Consider the following 7,098-nt stretch of genomic DNA (forward strand, 5'->3'; position numbering starts at 1 on the left):
CATGAATATATGTGTACATCACGTGGGTTCAAAATAAGGGATTTTTAAAATACCATTTTATACACTTTTTACATACAAAAGGGTGTAATATAAAGAGGTTATTTACATATTGAATAGAAAAGGATTATATTTTATATAGGAAACATTCACAAATAAGGATATTTATAAATAGGCCGTAAACGCACGTGATGTAGAGGATATACATATAGTAACTTCCCCGATCATATCTATCAAAAAATGGGATGTGGTTGTTGCAATAAGAGGCTTGTGTGCCACAATCAAAGATGCACACCTAATATAGGAGGAACAACTACCATAAATAAGAAGAGGACTGGAATCTACTCTCTATAGATGCAAGTGCTACATGTGCCATAGAGACATAATCATGGCCACAACAGGGGTTGCATGCTGAAAACTACAGGTTGTGGGCTAGATTGTGGTGATGTTTGGATGTGGATTGAGAAATCAAATGATGTATGCCTAGAAGAGGCTTTGTATAAGAGAGATGACAAAAGTTTTATGCTCCAAAAGCTCTAAGAAAATATATCTAGAATCCCATAAGCATAGAGAAGAAAGTGGTGCTATCCAAAAATCTATATAACCATGTACTTGACACTCATTCATAATGGAATGGAACTTTCAATTTGAGGCACTCAAGATTGTGTTTATGAGTCCAAGCTAATCTATCTTGGAACCTAATTCACTTGAGTTACAATCTCTTCTCTTTATAATGTATCATGTGTTTGATTTACGTCCACCATAGCTCATCTAGTTCTAGGTCCATGATTCTCAACATGGTATCAGAGCCATGGCTGAGCTAGGTAGCTAGTGGTGTGGTTTCTTCATGAATGGATCATAGGTCTTGTTACTTCTCAAGTTCCTCTTAGCTCAACTACTCTCGTCCTAAACTTCTATCATGTAGTCCAATATAGGACCCAGGTGATGATTCTAACGAGCTAGGGCAAACAGCTGGTTGGCTGTCAATATGGGAACAAACCCCAAAACAACTATCCGTATTGGTGGCTTAGAAGAAAATGTCACAAAATCTATTTTGCATGCTGCATTCATTCCTTTTGGTGACATCAAGGACCTTACAATCCCCTTGGATCAATCTACACAAAAGTATAGAGGCTTTGGATATGCTACATACTTGGAGAAAGAAGATCCTGCTGCTGCAGCCATGGACAATATGCACAACGATGAACTCTATGGGAGAGTTTTTGACACTAAACTATGCCCAACCCATAAGAAGAAAGGGTGGTGAGCAAGGATGGGCATCTCAGCCAATTTGGGCAGATGCAGATACTTGGTTTGAACGGCAGTAGCAGGAAGCAGAGATGAAGCGGCTTTAGGCAGAGCATATAGCCAAAGCACACGCTACTAAGGAGGAGAAAAAGAAATTACTTCAGGAAACTGGAGAGGAAACAGGAGAAAAGAAAGCCTGAGATAGCCCAATGGCTAGGGAAAAAGCAGCTCTTGAAGAAAAAATCTTCACTGCTTGAAAAGCATAACATCTGGAGCTTTCGATGCTGGCACAAGATTGCATCCGACTATATCTTTCAGCTACGAATTTGCAGTGAAAAATGCCCTACCAACAACAAATGGCACATATGATTGAACAGAGAAAGGGGGAGGGATTTGGATCAATTGTATGGTGCCCCCCAGTGATTGCCAACAAGAAGAGGAAGAAGCAGAGAGCAAAGCAGACCCATCTTTGCTTTCATGGCGCCCTCCTCTCAAGCATAAGAAGAGATTCTCTTTTAGCAGAGGCAAAGTAGGAAAGGAACCTACAGAAGATTTGACACAAGTCAACGCGGTTGAAATCAGATTCAACCTTCCAGTACGATTCATGGTAGCAGGTCGACATTAGATTCATTTCCTAATCCAAGCTTTCAAACGAAAAGAAAACCTAAGGGTTGAACCTTACTACCTTTGAAGGCTCATTCACACTTGAGCTTTTGCTCAAACTCGGTTCCTTATCACCCATGTTCACACCTCGCCTTAATAAAAAGGTCATTGCTTATTTAAAGTGCTTCTCAAATTAAAGATAGCACACATACATTATATGTTTCAACATTTATTAGCATTGTGTGCTTTATCAATAACTCTAAAGAATCTTGTAAATTGGGATTAAACACTGCCTGAGTATACTCGTGGTAAGACCCTCCCATATCCCAAAATCGAAATGATTTGCTTATATCAAGTGATGTACCTATAAAGCACAAAGATCATGTCAAGAAGTCTGGAGCAAAAAGCATGTACTACGCATCAACAAAAGGGATAAAGAGCACAACTCAAGACAAAGAAATCTTACACCATGAAGAGCAAAATGCCAGAAGATCAAACATTGGAGCAAAAGACCAAGAAGAAGATCAAACAATGCCAAAGAAGCATAAGGAAATGAAGAAGATAAAATACTCTGCTGCTACAACAAAAAAAATGTGTCTTGAAAATTTTCCCATCATGGATCATGTGGATCTTGTATTCCCTTAGTGGTTTTTCTTCCCACAGTGGATGTAACAAACCCTACCCAAAATGTAAAGTTTCAAGCCTTAACTTGACTAGGCTGCTAGAGAGCTAGTTTCCCGAGCCAAGTCATCATGTAGGGGGGGCAAAAGCCAACAAGGGTAGAGACTCATCATTTGAGGGGGGGGTGTTGAGAAATCAAATGATGTATGCCTAGAAGAGGCTTTGTATAAGAGAGATGACAAAATTTGTATGCTCCAAAAGCTCTAGGAAAAGATATCTAGAATCCCATAAGCACAGAGAAGAAAGTGGTGCTATCCAAAAATCTATATAACCATGTACTTGACACTCATTCATAATGGAATGGAACTTTTAATTTGAGTCACTCAAGATTGTGTTTATGAGTCCAAGCTAATCTATCTTGGAACCTAATTCACTTGAGTTACAATCTCTTCTCTTTATCATGTATCGTGTGTTTGATTTGCATCCACCATAGCTCATCTAGTTCTAGGTCCATGATTCTCAACAGAAAGGCAATAGTGTGCTATCTTGGACTAGCTCATCATGTGGGAAGATGAGAGCTACCACTTCCAGGTTGCATCTGCTCATATATTTGCATATTTAAAAAAATTGGATAGTCTTAGGTAGATCACTTAGTTAAAGGATGATCATTAAATAATGGTTACAGGAGGACCATTAGATAATTCACTTGTTTGCAGTATGAAGGATGGCTTTCTAAACTACCCTTCAAGGTTTTTAGATGAACCTTGTTGCCATACATTGCTGGATCTAATTGTGGATCCCACTTTGTGTGAAACGTGTGGTAAATAAAGTACAAATTGCGAGTCTCAAGATGCAAATGGTCAATTAGCGATTATCATTCCATGAGGGAGCAATGAGTTTTTTGAAGTTAGAATTCTAAACTCATTGAAAACAAAAATGATCATGTTCACTAAAGCAGAAATCTCTAAGTAATAGCAAGCAAGTGTAATAATAACCAGCAAATATGCTCTATGAAGAAGTAGAGAAATTGTAGGTCTAAATGTACGATCTAAAAATCAGGATGTACTACCACCAGAAAAGAGAGGTCCTAGAAGCTAGTATCATGAATAAGGATGAGAAAAAAAGCCATCTAAGGTAGATAATAAATTACAGATATGAGGCAATATGCAGTTGGGACAAAGAAAAGGATAATGTATTCATATATTTTCCATAATGTGACAAATATATGAGGTAATATGCAATTGCAACAAATATATGAGGTACTTAAAGGTAAATATATTTGCAATGGTACAATTTTGTACTGGTAGAAAAATAGGTGGATGAAATTTATTGGTGAGTCTCTATCATACACATGTTGTTTTCATAGGTTAATACAATGTTCTAGTGTGCAATTTCTCATCATGTTTTGGATTGTTGATAGAAGGAGCTATGGGTAGGAGATTGCTCCTATTTTGAGAGGATCCAAGATATCAAAGAGACTAGTCATTAACGTGTATTCTGGTGCTTATAAAAGCATCTTTTGTGTAGTGAGAGCACCATGGACTGGTGGTGCTAGAGGTTGAAGAGCCTTGGAAGATTTAGTTTTGATGCTTTATGGGATACATATTTGGGAGTAAGTGTTGAAGTTTGTATGTTGGTGCCTACCTTCTTCCTCCATGTTTTGGAGCTAGAGCAGAGTTATATACAATGTATTGAGTGTGAACTTTGCTCATTTCTTGATGATGCAAGGCTTATCATAAGGGCTTATGCTTGACGTGGCTAGTGTTTCTGACTTTGATTGATGTGTGAAACTTGTGATCAATGAACACACGATTTCTGAGTTCAAAGCAGGTAAGGTTGAATACAGAGTTGACAAGGCGGGGATGTTGAAGTTTCTCTTACATTATGCTCATCAACGTAGGCTACAGTTTATTTTCCATTGTGCTCATCGTTGTGTGATGTTGAAGTTGATAGTTTGATAGCTAGTTGATCAGAAAGTAATGACCAAGTTGCAGGTTGCATCTAAAAGACTTTCCAGGGGCAGATTCTACCTCGTTATGACCCTCACACCAAATTTATGTGGAAGCCTTATAGAAGAGCTAGATATTTGACTTTATTAGGGGTATAGTGCATTTTCAAGTCACAATCTTCTCCTACTAGAACGGATTAGACTATATGCTTAAAGTTGCTATTAGTTATGATGTCCTGCTACTTCATACTCTATTTAAACTGATTATGATAACCTGCTACTTTTCTGAAGTAGTCAAAGTTGATCTGGCAATAAGGATACTGGTATGGAGGAGGATGCAAGTTCCTACTCCAACATTACCTACACCGATGTCTCACAAATTTTGTCTTCAAATCTGTAGGTATAAGTGGTGAGCATTCTCATTTTGGATACATATTTCTTCATGTCATTGTAATACTCTTGTTGTATCATTGTTAAATATTTTATGCAGATGGTACTGTGGTAATGATGTTTTGAATACATACACATTCGCTAAGGCATCTTCTTCTTCTCTGCCATGCATTAGGGTAGCAAGATTGGCTATAGCATTAGCTGCATCTTCATCTATATAGAGATCTGTTTCATTGTTGGCTCCCTTTGATGGAGCAAAGAGATTGGCCAGGCACAAATTAGAGGTGATCAAATTCATGCTCATGATCTTCGATCATTGGAGCAAGGTCAACATCCAATATAGCCATGGTGGCCACAGGACAAAGGTTCTCCTAGGATAGGGATTTTGCATGAAAGGTAGTAGGATTCAGGGCAACGAGGAAGGCTACATTGATATCTTTTGGATCATCTGTGGTATTGGACATGTCAGCATCATCATTGAACAGCACTAGATTGGCTTCTACTGAGGGTAAGGTGGGCATCAGAGGGCAATGATCTCCAAAATCAAGTGCACCATGACCATCAGAAGATTGTTCTTCTTCCTCTCATTGGATGGGCATTAGGCCCCAAGCCATTATCAAGCGACTAAAACCATGTGGAAGGCCATGGCCACAAGAGGCCTCCCACTATCAAAGTGAAGCAAAGAAATCATAACAGAGAGTAGAATCAGAGTTGAAAATAGAGAATACCATGAAGAAGGGATATGTATTGAAATAGGCATTACATCTGCTATAAAGGGGTTGTGTGCATGATCTGAAGGGGTACATGTGTCATTTAGATTCTCGAGGTATTTATTGGATTCACACTAATGCCACAAAATAGTCAAAGGAGCATACTGAGATAGAGAAAGTGATGAAGCTAGAAGCTTCAACACAATTGACTAACATCTTAAGGGGAAGTCAGCTATTGATGTCATAGAGGCAAGATTGTGTTGCAGAGGAAGTGCAGTTGCTCTTAGATATATATTGGTCCTATATTAGTGTATTTCAAGTCAAGCATCTTGAGTGCCCTTGAATCTTGTTAGTTTAACAAGGTTTGTGCTTTACCATTCTATGATTTGCTTTTGATGCTTTTTGTCGCATTCTTGAAAGAAATGCTTTATCTATCAATATATAATTTCGTATTATTTCCTTGCTCAGGTGAAACCAATAAGAGACAATGTGCATGATGGAACACAACTATGGAAAAACCTTTTAGGGGCAGATTGTGAATCTCCTTCATCACCAAAGAAAGCTGGTATTCTGTTTTGAAATATATCCAGTTGTCTAGTTCTGCAGCCTAGTTGGAGGAGGTTGGGATTGCAATAAAAAGGCATACGCTTATCTTCTATAAGAGATGGTGATTCACCTGCAAAGAGTGTTGGGGTACACATGAAAAAGGGGGTAGGGCATGCATGTGACAAGAAGAAGCAAGGGCTGCAATTTGCACTAGGCTACTGCAGGTCTTGCTTATTTTCTTATCTTTTCCATAATGTGACAAATATATGAGGTAATATGCAATTGAAACAAAGATATGGGGTTCTTAAAGGTTCAATTTTGATGCTTTAAGGGATGAATACTTTGGAGTAAGCATTCAGGTTTTTATGTTGGTGCCTACCATCTCCCTCTGTATTTTGGAGCTAAAGTAGAGTTATATATAGTGTATTGAGTGTGAATTTTGTTGATTTCTTGATCATTCAAGGCTGGCCATAAGGGCTCTTATGTATTTCTTATCTTTATGTAGGACTATTGGAGCTATTGTTTGAATGGATCTTGTGCATTCAAGATAGGGCAAGGTAGATATCTTTGCAATGGTTCAATTTTGTACTGGTAGAAAAATAGGTGGACAAAATTTATTGGTGAGTCTCTATCATACACATGTTGTTTTCGTAGGTTAATACAATGTTCTAGTGTGCAATTTCTCATCATGTTTTGGATTGTTGATAGAAGGAGCTATGGGTAGGAGATTGCTTCTATTTTGAGGGGATCTAAGATATCAAAGAGACTAGTCATTAACGTGTATTCTGGTGCTTATAAAAGCATCTTTTGTGTAGTGAGAGCACCATGGACTGGTGGTGCTAGAGGTTGAAGAGCCTTGGAAGGTTTGTTTCTTCTCAAAAAAGTGTGTTTCCTTTGATCTCTCATACTTGAAGATTCATTTTTTATGCTTTATGGGATACATATTTGGGAGTAAGTGTTGAAATTTGTATGTTGGTGCCTACCTTCTTCCTCCATGTTTTGGAGCTAGAGCAGAGTTATATACAATGTATTGAG

The 7,098-nt window shown here is 38.2% G+C and overlaps 1 pseudogene; it reads left to right on the forward strand.

Annotated features, from left to right (window-relative positions):
- The first annotated feature begins 985 nt into the window (after positions 1-985).
- On the forward strand, positions 986-1,502 carry LOC148010928 (uncharacterized; annotated as a pseudogene).
- The last annotated feature ends 5,596 nt before the right edge of the window (positions 1,503-7,098 follow it).

The sequence above is a fragment of the Lygodium microphyllum genome, chromosome 29 (assembly GCF_053477565.2).
Source record: "Lygodium microphyllum isolate KBCC chromosome 29, Lygodium_microphyllum_v1.1.10, whole genome shotgun sequence".
NCBI classification, from domain to species: domain Eukaryota; kingdom Viridiplantae; phylum Streptophyta; class Polypodiopsida; order Schizaeales; family Lygodiaceae; genus Lygodium; species Lygodium microphyllum.